Genomic DNA, 19,586 nt, shown 5'->3' with positions numbered 1-19,586 from the left:
TTGCCATTGCTTTTGGTGTTTTAGTCATGAAGTCCTTGCCCATGCCTATGTCATGAATGGTATTGCCTAGGTTTTCTTCTAGGGTTTTTATGGTTTTAGGTCTAACATTTAAGTCTTTAATCCATCTTGAATTAATTTTTCTATAAGGTGTAAGGAAGGGATCCAGTTTCAGCTTTCTACATATGGCTAGCCAGTTTTCCCAGCACCATTTATTAAATAGGGAATCCTTTCCCCATTTCTTGTTTTTCTCAGGTTTGTCAAAGATCAGATGGTTGTAGATGTGTGGTATTATTTCTGAGGGCTCTGTTCTGTTCCATTGGTCGATATGTCTGTTTTGGTACCAGTACCATGTTGTTTTGGTTACTGTAGCCTTGTAGTATAGTTTGAAGTCAGGTAGTGTGATGCCTCCAGCTTTGTTTTTTTGGCTTAGGATTGACTTGGAAATGTGGGCTCTTTTTTGGTTCCATATGAACTTTAAAGTAGTTTTTTCCAGTTCTGTGAAGAAAGTCATTGGTAGCTTGATGGGGATGGCACTGAATCTATAAATTACCTTGGGCAGTATGGCTATTTTCATGATATTGATTCTTCCTATCCATGAGCATAGAATGTTCTTTCATTTGTTTGTGTCCTCTTTTGTTTAGTTGAGCAGTGGTTTGTAGTTCTCCTTGAAGAGGTCCTTCACATCCCTGTAAGTTGGATTCCTAGGTATTTTATTCTCTTTGAAGCAATTGTGAATGGGAGTTCACTCATGATTTGGCTCTCTGTTTGTCTGTTAATGGTGTATAGGAATGCTTGTGATTTTGCACATTGATTTTGTATCCTGAGACTTTGCTGAAGTTGCTTATCAGCTGAAGGAGATTTTGGGCTGAGACAATGGGGTTTTCTAAATATACAATCATGTCATCTGCAAACAGGGACAATTTGACTTCCTCTTTTCCTAATTGAATACCCTTTATTTCTTTCTCCTGCCTGATCGCCCTGGCCAGGACTCCCAACACTATGTTGAATAGGAGTGGTGAGAGAGGGCATCCCTGTCTTGTGCCAGTTTTCAAAGGGAACGCTTCCAGTTTTTTCCCATTCAGCATGATATTGACTGTGGGTTTGTCATAAATAGCTCTTATTATTTTGAGATACATTCCATCAATACCTAGTTTATTGAGAGTTTTTAGCATGAAGGGCTGTTGAATTTTGTCGAAGGCCTTTTCTGCATCTATTGAGATAATCATGTGGTTTTTGTCCTTGGTTCTGTTTATATGATGGATTATGTTTATTGATTTGCATATGTTGAACCAGCCTTGCATCCCAGGGATGAAGCCAACTTGATCCTGGTGGATAAGCTTTTTGATGTGCTGCTGGATTCGGTTTGCCACTATTTTATTGAGGATTTTTGCATCTATGTTCATTAGGGATATTGGTCTAAAATTCTCTTTTTTTGTTGTGTCTCTGTCAGGATTTGGAATCAGGATGATGCTGGCCTCATAAAATCAGTTAGTGGGGATTCCCTCCTTTTCTGTTGATTGGAATAATTTCAGAAGGAATGGTACCAGCTCCTCTTTGTGCCTCTGGTAGAATTTGGCTGTGAATTCATCTGGTTCTGGACTTTTTTTTGTTGGGTAGGCTATTAATTATTGCCTCAATTTCAGAGCCTGTTATTGGCCTAGTCAGGGATTCACCTTCTTTCTGGTTTAGTCTTGGGAGGGTGTATGTGTCCAGGAATTTATCCATTTCTTCTAGATTTTGTAGTTTATTTGTGTAGAGGTGTTTATAGTAGTCTCTGATGGTAGTTTGTATTTCTGTGGGATCGGTGGTGATATCCCCTTTATCATTTTTTATTGCATCTATATGATGCTTCTGTCTTTTCCTCTTTATTAGGCTTGCTAGCAGTTCATCTATTTTGTTGATCTTTTCAAAAAACCAGCTCCTGGATTCACTGATTTTTTGAAGGGTTTTTTTGTGTCTCTATCTCCTTCAGTTGTGCTCTGATCGTAGTAATTTCTTGCCTTCTGCTAGCTTTTGAATGTGTTTGTTCTTGCTTCTCTAGTTCTTTTAATTGTGATGTTAGGGTGTCAATTTTAGATCTTTCTTGCTTTCTCTTGTGGGCATTTAGTGTTATAAATTTCCCTCTACACACTGCTTTAAATGTGTCCCAGAGATTCTGGTATGTTGTGTCTTTGTTCTCTTTGGTTTCAAAGAACATCTTTATTTCTGCCTTCATTTCGTTATGTACCCAGTAGTCATTCAGGAGCAAGTTGTTCAATTTCCATGTAGTTGTGCGATTTTGAGTGAGTTTCTTAATCCTGAGTTCTAGTTTGATTGCACTGTGGTCTGAGAGACGGTTTGTTATAATTTCTGATCTTTTACATATGCTGAGGAGTGCTTTACTTCCAATTATGTGGTCAATTTTGGAATGAGTGTGATGTGGTACTGAGAAGAATGTATATTCTGTTGATTTGGGGTGGAGAGTTCTGTAGCTGTCTGTTAGGTCCTCTTGGTGCAGAGCTGAGTTCAAGTCCTGGATATCCTTGTTAACTTTCTGTCTCATTGATCTGTCTAATGTTGACAGTGGGGTGTTAAAGTCTCCCATTATTATTGTGTGGGAGTCTAAGTCTCTTTGTAGGTCTCTAAGGACTTGCTTTATGAATCTGGGTGCTCCTGTATTGGGTACGTATATATTTAGGATAGTTAGTGCTTCTTGTTGAATTGGTCCCTTTACCATTATGTAATGGCCTTCTTTGTCTCTTTTGATCTTTGTGGGTTTCAACTCTGTTTTATCAGAGACTAGGATTGCAACCCCTGCTTTTTTTTGTTTTCCATTTGCTTGGTAGACCTTCCTCCATCCCTTTATTTTGAGCCTATATGTGTCTCTGCATGTGAGATGAGTCTCCTGAATATGGCACACTGATGGGTCTTGACTCTTTATCCAATTCACCAGTCTGTGTCTTTTAATTGGGGCATTTAGCCTATTTACATTTAAGGTTAATATTGTTATGTGTGAATTTGATCCTGTCATTATGATGTTAGCTGGTTATTTTGCTTGTGAGTTGATGCAGTTTCTTCCTAGCATTGATGGTCTTTACAATCTGGCATGTTTTTGCAGTGGCTGGCACTGGTTATTCCTTTCCATGTTTAGTGCTTCCTTCAGGAGCTCTTGTAAGGCAGGCCCTGTGGTGACAAAATCTCTCAGCATTTGCTTGTCTGTAAGGGACTTTATATCTCCTTCACTTATGAAGCTTAGTTTGGCTGGATATGAAATTCTGGGTTGAAAATTCTTTTCTTTAAGAATGTTGAATATTGGCCCCCACTCTCTTCTGGCTTGTAGAGTTTCTGCTGAGAGATCAGCTGTTAGTCTGATGGGCTTCCCTTTGTGGGTAACCCAACCTTTCTCTCTTGCTGCCCTTAATATTTTTTCCTTCATTTCAACCTTGGTGAATCTGACAATTATGTGTCTTGGGGTTGCTCTTCTTGAGGAGTATCTTTGTGGCATTCTCTGTATTTCCTGAATTTGAATGTTGGCCTGCCTTGCTAGGTTGGTGAAGTTCTCTTGGGTAATACCCTGCAGAGTGTTTTCCAGCTTGGTTCCATTCTCCCCGTCACTTTCAGGTACACCAATCAGACGTAGATTTGGTCTTTTCACATAGTCCCATATTTCTTGGAGGCTTTGTTCGTTTCTTTTTACTCTTTTTTCTCTAAACTTCTCTTCTCGCTTCATTTCATTCATTTGATCTTCAATCACTGATACCCTTTCTTCCACTTGATTGAATCGGCTACCGAAGCTTGTGCATGCACAACGTAGTTCTCGTGCCATGGTTTTCAGCTCTATCAGGTCATTTAAGGTCTTCTCTACGCTGTTTATTCTAGTTAGCCATTCTTCTAATCTTTTTTCAAGATTTTTAGCTTCTTTGCAATGGGTTCGAACATCCTCCTTTAGCTCAGAGAAGTTTGTTATTATCGATCTTCTGAAGCCTACTTCTGTTAATTCATCAAAGTCGTTCTCTGTCCAGCTTTGTTCCGTTGCTGGTGAGGAGCTGCAATCCTTTGGAGGAGAAGAGGCACTCTGATTTTTAGAATTTTCAGCTCTTCTGCACTGGTTTCTCCCCATCTTTGTGGTTTTGTCTACCTTCGGTCTTTGAGGATGGTGACCTACAGATGGGGTTTTGGTGTGGATGTCCTTTTTGTTGATATTGATGCTATTCCTTTCTGTTTGTTAGTTTTCCTTTTAACAGTCAGGACCCTCAGCTGCAGGTCTGTTGGAGTTTGCTGGAGGTCCTCTCCAGACGCTGTTTGCCTGGGTATCACCAGCGGAGGCTGCAGAACAGCAAATATTGCAGAACAGCAAATGTTGCTGCCTGATCCTTCCTCTGAAAGCTTCGTCTCAGAGGGGCACCTGGCTGTATGAGGTGTCAGTCAGTCCCTACTGGTAGGTGTCTCCCAGTTAGGCTACTCAGGGGTCAGGGACCCACTTGAGGAGGCAGTCTGTCCATTCTCAGATCTCAAAATCTATGCTGGGAGAACCACTACTCTCTTCAAAGCTGGCAGACAGGGAGGTTTAAGTCTGCAGCAGTTTCTGCTGCCTTTTATTCACCTATGCCCTGACTCCAGAGGTGGAGTCTACAGAGGCAGGAGGCCTCCTTGAGCTGTGGTGCGCTCCACCCATTTCGAGCTTCCTGGCCACTTTGTTTACCTTGTCTAGCCTCAGAAATGGCAGACACCCCTCCCCCAGCCTCGCTGCCACCTCTCAGTTCAATCTTGGACTGCTGTGCTAGCAGTGAGCAAGGCTCCATGGTTGTGGGACCTGCCGAGCCAAGTGCAGGATATAATCTCCTGGTGCACCATTGGCTAAGACCATTGGAAAAGCACAGTATTAGGGTGGGAGTGTCCTGATTTTCCAGGTACCGTCTGACATGGCTTCCCTTTGCTAGGAAAGGGAATTCCCTGACCCCTTGTGCTTCCTGGGTGAGGCGATGTCCTGCCTTACTTTAGCTCACACTCTGTGGGCTGCACCCACTGTCCAACAAGTCCCAGTGAGATGAACCCAGCACCTCATTTGGAAATGCAGAAATCACCCGTCTTCTGCATCACTCACACTGGGAGCTGTAGACTGGAGCTGTTCCTATTTGGCCATTTTGGATCCGAGAGCTCCCTGATTGTGTTTAAGAAGGCGGACAGGTGCTATGAAAATAGGTCTGAGAGATTTCTTCCTGTTTGTTTTTATTTATTTTTTCTGTGAAAGAATACTACTACCAAGGGACACTAGAAGGCATTAAAGAGATCAAGTATTGCTTTTTTGGTTTCTTAATGTTTAAGTGTTAATTACAAATTTTAAGACTAACAGTATAACTTATTTTTAAATCTAGTATACAGAAATCCAAGTGGTATTACAAGTGTTGGTGAGAATGTGGAGCTACTGAAACTCTCATGTTGGGCAGGTAGAAATGCAAAAGAGCACAACTACTTTATAAAACACTTTGGCAGTTTCTTATAAAGTTAATCATAATCTTACCATACAATCCAGCAATCCCACTAATCTTCACAGTGGAAAAACTACATCCCCACCCTGATTTCAGCGGGGCCTGAGCAGGGAGCTGTTATTTCATCCTCTGCTCAGCACAGGCAGGCAGTGCTCACATCCCCTACCAGGGTAACATCAGCAGGGTTTGGCAATGATTAGAGCCTCCACTCCCACCTAACAGTGCCAGAAGGGGCCAGTTATCCACAAATTCAATACCACATGAAAATACTCTTTAGAAATACAAGTGAAATAAAGACATTCTCAGACAGGAAAGCTAAGAATCTGGTCCCACCCCACCAAAAATTTACCATTAGAAATGGTTTTATGAAGCTGTCTAAACAGAAATAAATTGTGATATAAGAGAGTTTGAAACTTCTGAAAGAAAAGAATATCAGAATTGGTGAATATAATAGACTATCTGGTTTACTCATGCATTTCTTAAATTATACATTTCTTCTCTGGCCTGCTGATATGGTAGATTACATGGATTGATTTTTGAATTTTGAGTACATCTTTTATACCTGGAGTAAATTTTACTTGGCCACGGTTTATAATTTTTTTTTTACATGATGGACTCAATTTGCTAATAATCTGTGATACACTTACAGTTTTGGTGCGGGTTTTTTGTACTTTTTTGTGTAATTGTGGTATCAGTGTAATAGTGGCCTCTAAAAGTGAACAATGAGAACACATGGACACAGGAAGGGGAACATCACACTCTGGGGACTGTTGTGGGGTGGGGGGAGTGGGGAGGGATAGCATTAGGAGATATACCTAATGCTAAATGGCAAGTTAATGGATGTAGCACACCAGCATGGCACATGTATACATATGTAACTAACCTGCACATTGTGCACATGTACCCTAAAACTTAAAGTATAGTAATAAAAAAAAATGAAAATACAATATATCAAAATTTGTAGGATACAGCTGAAGCAATACTGACAGGGCAATTTAGAGAACTAGATATTTTTGCTAGAAACAATAAAGGTCTCAAATCAATAATTTAGGCTCCTACTTCATGAAACTAGAAAAAAAAAAAAGAAGAGCAAAATAAATCCAGCACAAACATAAAGAATGAAATAACGGAAATCAATGAAAATTGAAAACAAGAAAACAATTATTTATGAAAAAACTAGTTCCTTAAAAAAAACCTCTAACAAGACTGATGAAGAATAAAAAATAAAAGACAAAAATTACAATTATCAATAATAAAATAGGGTATATCACTACAGATCCTGAAGCCAGGATAATAAGGGAATATAAATAACTTTACACTCATAAATTTGACAACTTAAACCAAATGGACTAATTCCTTGAAAACTACAAAACATCAGAAATTTAATCAATGAGTTGAAATAAACAATCTGAATAGTCTTATAATCCGTTAAAGAAATTAGATTCCTAATTTAAAAGCTCCCTCAAAATTATTTTCCATAGGAAAAATTAAACTTTGACCTAAAGTTCACATTTTTTGCAAACATTAATTCAAAATTGATCACACTCTTAAATGAACATGGAAAATTTTATAAACTTTAAGACAAAAACATAGAATAAAAACATTGGTACACAGGGCTTGGAAAACAGTTCCTAAATTTGACACCAAAAGCATGATTCACAAAAGAAAAGGTTAACAAATTTTTACTTCATTAAAATTCATGACTTTTGTGCTTAAAAATCCCTGAGAAGGCAATAAAAATGCAAGCTACACATTGAAAAAAATTTTGTAAACCACTTATCCAACAAAAGATTTTTATAAATATACACACATTCATATGTATACACAGAATATAAGTAGCATACATGAATATGTGTATACAAAATATACATAGGACTCTCAAAAATTTAATCAGAAAATAGGCAAGACATGAATATATATTTAACTGAACATGGCAAAAGCGATGAAAATTGTTCAACATCATTAGCCATCAAAAAATGCAATAAATACTGACTTTATTGAGAAATACTCTAGTATATAGGTAATAATAAAAGCAGGACTGGTTTTTACTTGGTTCAATCCTTTTGTATAGAATACTATTCAGCTTAAAAAAAAAAGATGAAGGAAATTCTGCCATTTGAGACAATGTGAATAAATCTGGAGAACATCATGGTAAGTGAAATAAGCCAGACGTAGAAGGAAGAAAACTGCGTTATCTCACATATGTGTGGAGTCTAAAAACTAGAACTCATGGAAGCAGAGAATAGAATCTGGTTGCCCAGGGGCTTGGAGAGTGGGGGAAATAGGGAGATGTTGACCAAAGGGTACAAAGTTTCAATTATTCAGGATGAATAAGTTCTAGAGATCTAATGCATGGCATGGTGATTACAGTTAATAATAATTACATGCCAGGCACAGTTGCTCAGTCTTGTAATCCCAGCACTTTGGGAGGCTGAAGTAGGAGAATTGCTTGAGGTCGGGGGTTTGAAACCAGTCTGGGCCACATAGTGAGACCCCATTTCTACAAAATAAATGTTTTAAAAAATTAGCTGAGCATGTAGTGGTGCACACCTGTAGTCCCAGCTACTCAGGAGGCTAAGGGAGGAGAATCACTTAAGCCTGGGAGGTTGAGGCTGCGGTGAGCTGTGATCTCGCCGCTCTACTCCAGCCTGGGCAACAAAGTGAGATCCTGTCTCAAAAAGAAATTAATAATAATAATAATAATTAACTTGAAATTTTCTAAGAGAGTAGATATGAAGTGTCTTCACCACAAGCAAAAAAATAAAATAAAAAGGTAACTATGTGAGGAGACGGATATGTTAATTAGCTTGATTATGGTAATCACTTCACTATGTATATGTACATAAAAACACCATGTTGTAGAGCTAAAATTTTACAATTTTTCTTTGGCAATTATACCTCAATAAAAGTGAAACAAATATCTGCACACAATGCTTTGGGTTTGTAGTCTCCAAACACAGTTATTTCAGTCCTTGGTGGTGCAATTGTCAACTTTTTTTAATTAAAGACTTAGGGTGGTTTTAGGTTCACAACAAAAGTAAGAAGAAAGTACAGAAATTTTCCATGTTACCCTTGCCTGTATACAGGCACAGCATCTCCCATTATCAACATCCCTAACCAAAGTTTACGGCAACCTTGCTATCATTGCTTAGTTCCAGGAATTTTTTTGTCGATTCTTGTTGATTTTCTACATAGATGATTACGGCATCTTGAAAGACAGTTTTATTTCTTCCTTCCCAATTTATATGTGTTTTATTTCCTTTTCTCATCTTCTTGCATTGGCTTAGACTTCTAGGAAGATGCTGAAAAGGAATGATGAAACATGCTTGCCCTGTTCCTGATTGTACTGGAAAAGTTTCTATTTTCTCACCATCAAATATGATGCTAGCTGTAAGCATTTTGTGGATATACTTTATGAAATTGAAAAAGTTTCCCTCTATTCCTAGTTAATGAGAGTTTTTACAATGAATGGGTGTTGGATTTGTCAAATGCTTTTTCTGCATCTATTGGTAGAATCATGTGGTATTTCTTTTCTATCCTGTTGATGTAATGGATTACATTAATTGATTTTCAAATGTTGAACCAACCATGCAGTCCTAGGATAAATCCTACTTGGTCATAGTACATTATTTTTATACATCATATGATTTGATTTGTTGATATTTTCTTCAAGTTTTTTGTGTCTATGTTCATGAGAAATATTTGTAGTTCTCTTTTCTGGTGATGTCTTTGTCTGGTTTGGTATTAGCATAATATTGGCCTCATAGAATAAGTTAGAGAGTATTCCCTCTACTTCTATCATCTGAGATTGTAGAGAATTGGTATAACTTCTTCCTTAAATGTTTTGTAGAGCTCACCAGTGAACCCATTTGAGCCTAGTGATTTCTATTTGAGAAGGTTATTAATTATTGACACCATTTCTTTAATAGCTATAGGCTAATTCAGACTATTTCTTCTTGTGTGAGTTTTGGCAGATTGTGTCTTTTAAGGAATTGGTCCATTTCATCTAGGTTATCAATTTTGCGAGCAGAGAGTTGTTCATAGTATTCCTTGATTATCCATTTAATGACCATAGGGTCTGTAGGGATCTTCTTTCATTTCTGATATTAGTAATTCGTGTCCTCTCTTTTGTCTCAGTGAGCATGACTAGAGGCTTATCAATTACATTGTTCTTTTCAAAGAATCAGCTTTTGGTTTCACTGAGTTTTTTCTATCAATTTCCTATTTTCAATTTCATTGATTTATATTCTGATTTTTATTATTACTTTTCTGCTTACTTTGAATTTAATTTGCTCTTTTTTCTAGCTTCCTATGGTGAAAACATAAATGATTGATTTTAGATCTTTCTACTTTTTCAATGTATGCTATAAGTTTTGCTCTAAGCACTGCTTTCACTGTATCCCACAAATTTTGATAAATTGTGCTTCCATTTTCATTTAGTTCAAAATGTTTTTACATTTCTCTTGAGATTTTTTTCTCTGACTCATGTTATTTAGAAGCGTTTTGCTTAATCTCTATGTATCTTGGGATTTTCCAGTTATCTTTCTGTTATTAAATTATAGTTTAGGCTGGGTGCAGTGGCTCACGTCAGTAATCCCAGCACTTTGGGAAGCTGAGGCAGGCAGATCATGAGGTCAAGAGATCAAGACCATCCTGGCCAACATGGTGAAACCCCATCTCTACTAAAAATACAAAAATTAGCTGGGTGTGGTGGCATGCACCTGTAGTCCCAGCTACTCGGGAGGCTGAGGCAGGAGAATTGCCTGAACCCGGGAGACGGAGGTTGCAGTGAGCCAAGATCTCACCACTGCACTCCAGCCTGGTGTCAGAGCGAGACTCCGTCTCAAAAAAATAAATAAATAAATGAAATAAATAAATAAATTGTAGTTTAGTCTCATTGTAGTCTGAGGGCAAACATTGTATTATTTCTATTCTTTTTAAATCAGTTGAGGTGTGTTTTGTGGCCCAGAATGTGATCTATCTTGGTGAAATTTCCACGTAAACTTAAAAAGAATGTGTATTCTTCTGTTTTTGAATGAAGTTATAGATATCAATTATATTCACTGATTAATAGTTTTCTGGAGTTCAACTATGTTCTTACTGTTTTTCTGCCTGCTATATCTGTCCATTTTTCACAAAGGGGTGTTGAAGCCTCCGAGTATAATAGTAAATTCATCTATTTCTCCTGGCAGTTCTATCAGTTTTTGCCTCACATATTTTGATGCTCTGTCATTAGATGCATACACATTAAGGACTGTTATGTTCTCTTGGAGAATTGACCTGTTTATCATTATATAATGTCCCTGTTTTTCTCTGATAACTGTTCTTGCTTTGAAGTCTTTTCTGTGTGAAATTAATACAACGATTCCTACTTAATAACAACTACTCTTACTTAATATAATTAAGAAAGTGTGGTATTGGTATTTCTATTCCATTGATAGAACTATATCTATGGAACAGAACAGAGTTCAGAAAGAGATCCACACATACATGCCTATATAGACAACTGATTATAGATCAAAATGTAAGGAAACATTATAGGACAAAAGATAGTCTCTTCAACAATTGAGTTTGGAACAATTAGACACGTATATACAAAAAATAAATACATTTTGACAACTTCCAGTACATACTTCTCGCCTAAACTCTGTATTTGTATTTACAACAGCTCTAATTATATGTGTAATACTCATCTCATATTTATCATTCAAAAGTCAAACTTATATCCCCAAAGGTGTTCTTCCCAGTGGTCTTCCATATCTCAGCTGATGGGTATCTTAGTCCATTCAGGCTGCTGTAACAAAATACACTAAACTGGGTAGCTTATAATCAACAGCAATTTATTTTGCTGGAAAGTCCACAAACAAGGCACCAATATACTTGGCATTCCATAAGGGCTCACTCTCTGATTCATAGATGGTGCCTTCTCACTGTATCCTCATATGGTAGAAAAGACAAACAAACTCCATTGGACCTTTTTTATAAGGGTGCTAATTCTGTTCATAAGAGCTCTGCCCTCATGACCTGGTAACCTCCCAAAGGCCCCATTTCTTAATACTATTGCATTGGGGATTAGGATTCAACATATACATTTTGGGGGACATAAACATTTAGACCATAGGAATGGAAATTTCTGCAGAAACACTGGAGTTATTCTTTATTGCTTGCTTTCTCTCACATTTCATATCTACTTCAGCAGCAAATCCTATTGGTACTACCTTCAAAGTACAGGCATGTAGATTCAGTTCCAGACCACTTCAATAAAGCAAATATCACAATAAAGAAAGTCACATGAAGTTTTTGGCTTCCTGATGCATATAACAATTATGCTTACATTATACTGCAGTCTATTAAGTATGCAACATCATTATATGTCTAAAACATTTACATATTCTAATTGAAAAATACTTCATTGATAAGAATGCTAACAATCATCTGAGTCTTTAGCCCGTCATAATCTTTTTGTTAGTGGAGGGTCTTCCCTCAGTGTTGGTGCCTCCTAACTTATAAAGATGTTGGTTGCTGAAGGTGGATGTGGCTGTGGCAATTTTAAAAAATAAGAAAAAAATGAAGTTTACTTCATTGATGGACTCTTCTTTTCATGAAATATTTCCCTGTAGCATGTGATACTGTTTGATAGCATTTTATTCACACTAGAAAGTCTTTCAAAATTTGAGAAAGTCCTCTCAAATTCTGCCACTGCTTTATCAACTAAATTTATAGAATATTCTAAATCCTCTGTTGTCATTTCAATAATGTTAACAGCATCTTCATCACAAGTAGATTGCATCTCAAGAAACCATTTTCTTTGGTCATTTGTAAGCAGCAGCTCCTCATCTATTCAAGGTATGTAATGAGATTGCATCAGTTCAGTTACATCTTCAGGCTTCACTTCTAATTCTAGTTCTCTTGGTATTTTCACCATATCTGTGTTACTTTCTCCTTTAAACTCTTGAACCCCTCAAAGTCATCCATGAAGGTTGGAATTAAGTTCTTCCAAAATCCTGTTAAGATGAATTGGCAGCTATACAGCTTTATGAAATGTATTTATTAAACAGTAAGGCTTGAAAATTGAAATTATTCTTTGATCCCTGGGCTGCAGAATAGATGTTGTACTAGCAGACATTAAACACAAATTCCTGGTGTACCTTCATCAGAGCTCTTGGGTGACAAGGTACACTGTCAATGAGCAGTAATATATTTTTTAAGAACTTTTATTTTAGGTTCATGGGTACATGTGTAGGTTTGTTATATTTGTAAACTCATGCCACAGGGGTTTGTTATACAGATTATTTTGTCATCTAGGTACTAAGCCTTGTACCCAATAGTTATTTTTTTTCTGACACTCTCTCTCCTCCCACCCTCCACCCTCAGGTAGGCCCCAGTGTCTGTTGTTCCTCTCTTTGTGTCCATGTGTTCTCATCATTTAGCTCCCACTTATAAGTGAGAACATACCATATTTGGTTTTCTGTTCCTGCGTTAGTTTGCTTAGAATAATGGCCTTCAGCTCCATCCACGGTCCTACAAAGGACATGATCTCACTCTTTTTTATGGCTGCACAGTGTCCCATGGTGTATATGGACCACATTTTCTTTATCCAGTCTGCCATTGATGGGCATTTAGGTTGATTCCATGTCTTGGCTATTGGGAATATAATGAGTAGTAACATTTTGTTGAAAGGAATCTTTTCTTTTTCTGAGAAGTATGTCTCAAGAGTGGGTTTAAATATTTAGTAAACCATGCTGTAAACAGATGTGCTGTCACTCAGACTTTGTTGTTCCATTTATAGTACATAGGCAGGGAAGATTTCGCATCATTCTTAAGAGCCTTAGGATTTTTCGAATGGTAAATAAATACTGGCTTTAAGTTAAAGTCACAAGCTGCATTAGCCCATAACAAGCGATTCAGCCTGTCATTTGAACTTTGAAGCCAGGCACTGACTTCTCCTCTTTATCTACTGATATGGTCTGGCTCTGTGTCCCCACCCAAATCTCATCTTGAATTGTGATCTGAATGATAATCCCCATGTGTTGGGGGAGGGACCTTGTGGGAGGCGACTAGATCATGGGGGCAGTCCCCCCATGCTGTTCTCGTGATAGTGAGTTATCAAAAGATCTGACGGTTTTATAAGGGGGTTTTCCCCTCTTCACTCCACACTTCTCCTTCCTGCTACCATGTGAAGAAGGATGTGTTTCCTTCTCCTTGTGTCATGATTGTAAATTTCCTGAGGCCTCCCCAGCCATGCTGAACTGTGAGTCAACTAAACCTCTTTCCTTTATACATTACCCAGTCTCAGATATGTCTTTATTACCAGTGTGAGAACACAATAATACATCCATGAAGGTCCTAGATGTTATCTTCTTCCAATAGATGGTTATTTCATCTACATTAAAAATCTGTTGTTTAGTGTAACCACTTTCATCAATGATCTTAGCTACATCTGGATAATGTGCTGCAGCTTCTATATCATACTTGCTGCTTCACCTTGCACTTTTATGTTATGGATACAGCTATTTTCTTTAAACCTCTGGAGACAACTTCTGCTAGCTTCAAACTTTTCTTTTGCAGCTAGCTTCCTTGCCTCTCTCAGTCTTTATAGAATTAAAGAGAGTTAGGGCCTTGCTCTGGATTAAGCTTTAACTTAGAGAATTTGGGGGCTGATTTGATCTTCTGTCCAAATCACTCAAACTTTTTTCATATCAGCAATAAGGCTGTTTTGCTTTTTTAACTGTTTATGTATTCACTGGAGTAGCACTTTTAATTTCCTTCAAGAACTTTTCCTTTGCATTCACTACGTGACTGTTACATGCCAGAGGCCTAGCTTTTGGCCTATCTTGTCTTTTGACAGGCCTTCATCCCTAAACTTAATCATTTCCAGATTTTGATTTAAAGTGAGAGACATGTGACACTTCCTATCACTTAAACACTTAGAGGCCACTGTTAAGGTAATTACTTGGTCTAATTGCAGCATCGTTGTGTCTCAGGGAATAGAGAGGTTCCATGAGAGGGAGAGAGACCAACTGGTTGGTAGAATAGTCAAACACACACATTTCTCAATTAATCTTGTCATCTTATATGCACTCAGTTTGTGATGCCTCAAAACAATTAGATGGCAACATCAAAGATCATTGATCATAGATTGCCATAACAGATATAATAATAATAAAGTTTGAAATATTGTGGGAATTTTCAAAACATGATCCAGAGACACAGTGTGAGCACACACTGTTGGAAAATTTGCTGATAGACTTGCTCAACACAGGGTTGACACAAACCTTCAATTTGTAAAATATGTATATATATATTATATATATTCATATATATTCATATTCATATATATTATATTCATATATATTCATGAATTTATTCATGAATATATTCACAAATATATTCATATATATATATATATATATATATGCAAAGCACAATAAAGTGAAGCACAATAAAATTAGGTATGCTTGTATATGTATGGTCCAAACACTTCTCATTGTCTCCATTATTCAACCATGGTTCAAACTTTCATCATCCTTCAGCTGAAGTGTTGCAATAACTTCCTATCTCATCTCCCTAGTTGCACTCGGGCTCCCTAATCTCTTTCAAAAAGTAGCCAGAGTGATCCTTTAAAAAACTAAGAAAGATGATGTCACATACCTCTGCTTTAATGTCCTCCAGTGGCTACCCATCAAACTGAGGGTAAAGCTAACATCCTTACACTTCTTCTTCTTCTTCTTTTTTTTTTAGATGTAGTTTTGCTCTTTCACCCGTGCTGGAGTGAAATGGCACAATCTCGACTCACTGCAACCTCTGCCTCCCAGATTCAAGCGATTCTCATGCCTCAGCCTCCTGAGTAGCTGGGATTATAGGTGCCCACCACCAAACCAGGCTAATTTTTGTATTTTTAGTAGAGACGGGGTTTCACCATGTTGGCCAGGCTGGTCTCGAACTCGTGACCTCAGGTGATCCACCCGCCTCAGCCTCCCAAAGTGCTAGGATTGCAGGTGTGAGCCATCATGCCCGGTCCCTACAACAGTTTCTAAGAGCCTGGACCCGTGTAACCTCTCTGACCTCATCACTCTTTCTATCTCTTGGTTTCTCTTTTTCACACTCCTCCAGCCACACTCACCCTCATCTTCCTTCTATTCTTCATTTTTTTTTTTTTTTTTGGAAATGCTAGACATGATCTGATATGGTTTGGATTTGTGTCCCTGCCCAAATCTCAGGTGGACTTGTAATCCTCAATGTTGGAGGAGGGGCTTGGTGGGAGGTGATTAGATCATCAGGGCAGATTTCCCTCTTACTGTTCTCATGATAGTGAATGAGTTCTCATGATATCTGGGTGTTTAAATGTTTGTAGCACTTCCCCCTTCACTCTCTTCCTCCTGCTTTGGCCATGTAAGGTGTGCCTCCTTCTCTTCCCCTTCCGCCATGATGGAAAGTTTTCTGAGGACTCACCAACCATGCTTTCTGTACAGCCTGCAGAACCACGAGTCAATTAAAACTCTTTTCTTTATAAATTATCCAGTTTCAGGTATTTCTTTACAGCAGTGCAACAACAAACTGATACACGATCTCATCTCAAGTCCTAGCATCTGTTCTTCCCTCTGCCTGAAATGCTCTTTCTCAAGCTATAGACATGGCTCCTACACTTAGTTCTTTCAAGACTTTACTCACATCTTACCTTCTGAGTGATCACTGCCCTGATGTCTATTTAAAACTCTCAGCCTCCACTCATAGCACTCTTTGATTTTTTTACAGTATTTATTACCATTTTTATCCTATATATTTTAATTAGTTTTTTATTCTATTTTGTCCTTTTATTTAAATTAAAACTCTGTGGATGATGAGTTTTTAATGTTTAATTCATTTCTGCATCTCTACCACCTGGAATGGTGTCTCTTGAATAGCAAAAGCTCAATACATACTCATTGAATAAATGTACAGTATGTTAACTCTTACAGTGTTTATAATATATAAAAACTGGAAATTACTTAAATGTGTAAATATTACTTACATATTGCAATGGTAAAATAAGTTATGGTATGGTTTTATAATGAAATACTAAACAGCTGCTAAAAAGAATGATAAAGGACTATAGGTACTATACAGAAATAGCTCTAAAATGAGGAATTTCAGTTGTAAAATAATATGTGTTTATATTTGAAAAAATGATAAAATTACACATACATACATACATGCAAATGTAAACAAAAAGACTCAAAGAATGAACATGAAACTGCTGTGCATAGTTTCCTCTGAATAAAAGGATAGATTTGGGAGAGATAGTGGAGTGGAACTTAACAATACACTTACAGAGATGGGAGGGTTGACTAGCTTGAGAGGATAAACACTGGCTTAGTCTTTATGGAGGGAAATATGGAAATAACCAGCAAAATTTAAAATATACATATCCAGCAATTCCACTTATTTGAATCTATGCTTCCAAAAATATTCTAAACAGGTAATAGTTTATTAATTAAGAAAAAATTATCAAGTCTTTCTGGGTTTGCATCTTGATTCCAATATTTTCCAGATATGTAGAACTGAGTTAAATCTAAGCATCAGCTACTTCATTGCAATATGGAAATAATAGTAGTAATAATAATAGTAGAACCTACTGAATGATGTAAACATTAAATGAGACAATTTATGTAAAGCCCTATGCATATAGCACTTGGCAAATACTAACCACACAACAAATGCTAACTATTGGTACTATAATAGAAATAATGGTAGCAACTATTTACAAAGATATTTTACAAAGCAGTACATTATTGTTTGAAAGAGCAAAAACTTGAAAATAATCTAAATAAGTCAATGGTTAAATAAATTATGACTTTTAAAACTGGAAACACAAATTGGTAATGTAATTAAAATTGATCTACATATATTAACCTGAAAAAGTCTGGGCAACATAGTGAGATCCTATCTCTACAAAAAATTTTTTTTGTATTATCCAGGCATAGTAGCAAACACCTGTGGTCTCAGCTACTCAGGAGGCTGAGGCAGGAGGATTGCGTGAGCCTGAGAGACTGAGGCTGCAGTGAGCCTTGATGGTGCCACTATACTCCAGCCTGGGCAACAGAGTGAGATTTCATCTCTAAAAAAAAAAAAAAGAAGAAGAAGAAGAAAAGATACCCACAATATATTTTTGGGCAAAACGAAAGCAAACTGAAGAACAATATGCATATAGGATGATCACATTTATGTTTTATGTAATTATATATTTGAGAACACATATATGTATGGTAATGCATAGAAAACAGTTTTAGGTATGCACATCAAAATATTACTTCTACCAAAAACCTCTGACAGGGGTAGATTTAGGATGATAGAGATGAGGGATGAGGAAAGATCAAATATAATTTTTTCTATTTTTAATGTATATACTTATATAATTTCTAAAAATATTTCACAACAATAATGCAGTCATTTGGTATTTGTGTTAAGAATATTAAAGAATTCAAAGGAAAATGAACATAGTGAGAAGAGAAAAAAATGGTTATGAGAAACAGCCAAAGGAAACTTCTTGAAAGAAAAATAAAATGTATGAAAAAAATACACTTGAAATTAACAGCAGATTAGACACCTGAGAAGAAACAAACATAGTGAACTTGAAGACATAGCAATAGAAACCAACCAAAACAGGCCGGGCGCGGTGGCTCACGCCTGTAATCCCAGCACTTTAGGAGGCCGAGGCAGGTGGATCACGAGGTTAGGAGTTCAAGATCGGCCTGGCCAAGATGGTGAAACCTCATCTCTACTAAAAATACAAAAATTAGCTGGGAATGGTGGTATGCATCTGTAATCCTAGCTCCTTGGGGGACTGAGGCAGGAGAATCGTTTGAACTCCTAGCTCCTTGGGAGGCTGAGGCAAGAGAATCGTTTGAACCTGGGAAGCAGAGGTTGCAGTGAGCAGAGATTGCGCCTTTGAACTCCAGCCTGGCAACAGGAGCAAAACAACATAAAAAACAAACAAACAAACAAACAACAACAAAAAACTATCCAAAATAAAGCATAAAGACAAAAAAGACCAAAACATTAGCAGAATCTCAGTAACCTATGGAACAAAATCAAGCAGTCCTGGTATATGTGTAATTGTAGTCCCAGAAAGCTGAGGAACAACAACAAAAAAATATTTAAAGAAATAATGCTCCCAAATTATCTAAATTCAATAAAAACTACAAATCCGTAAATTCAATAAAGTCAATGAATCCAAGCAGGACAAATACAAAGAAAGCCACACTGAACACATCATAATGGTATTCCTAAAAACCAGTGATAGAGAAAAAATAAGTACAAGCAGCCAGGAAAAAAATACATTGGTACCGAGAAACAAAAATCAGAATAAACATAAACTTCTCATCATAAAGTATATAAGTCCTATCTCAGCAGAATACGTTCTTTAACATTCTAAAAAAAAGACAGTGTAAACTTTGAGAACAGAGCCCTCAGAAATAATACCACACATCTACAACCATCTGATCTTTGACAAGCCTGACAAAAACAAGAAATGGGGAAAGGATTCCCTTTTTAATAAATGGTGCTGGGAAAACTGGCTAGCCATATGTAGAAAGCTGAAACTGGATCCCTTCCTTACAACTTATACAAAAATTAATTCAAGATGGATTAAAGACTTAAATGTTAGACCCAAAGCCATAAAAACCCTAGAAGAAAACCTAGGCAATACCATTCAGGACATAGGCATGGGCAAGGACTTCATGTCTAAAACACCAAAAGCAACGGCAACAAAAGCCAAAATTGACAAATGGGTTCTAATTAAACTAAAGAGTTTCTGCACGGCAAAAGAAACTACCAACAGAGTGAACAGGCAACCTACAAAATGGGAGAAAATTTTTGCAATCTACTCATCTGACAAAGAGCTAATATCCAGAATCTACAAAGAACTTAAACAAATGTACAAGAAAAAAACAAACAACCCCATCAACAAGTGGGTGAAGGATATGAACAGATTCTTCTCAAAAGAAGACATTTATGCATCCAACAGACACATGAAAAAATGCTCATCATCACTGGCCATCAGAGAAATGCAAATCAAAACCACAATGAGATACCATCTCACACCAGTTAGAATGGCAATCATTAAAAAGTCAGGAAACA

Source organism: Pongo pygmaeus, chromosome X, assembly GCF_028885625.2.
Source record: "Pongo pygmaeus isolate AG05252 chromosome X, NHGRI_mPonPyg2-v2.0_pri, whole genome shotgun sequence".
NCBI lineage: Eukaryota > Metazoa > Chordata > Mammalia > Primates > Hominidae > Pongo > Pongo pygmaeus.
This window is presented reverse-complemented; position numbering follows the sequence as displayed.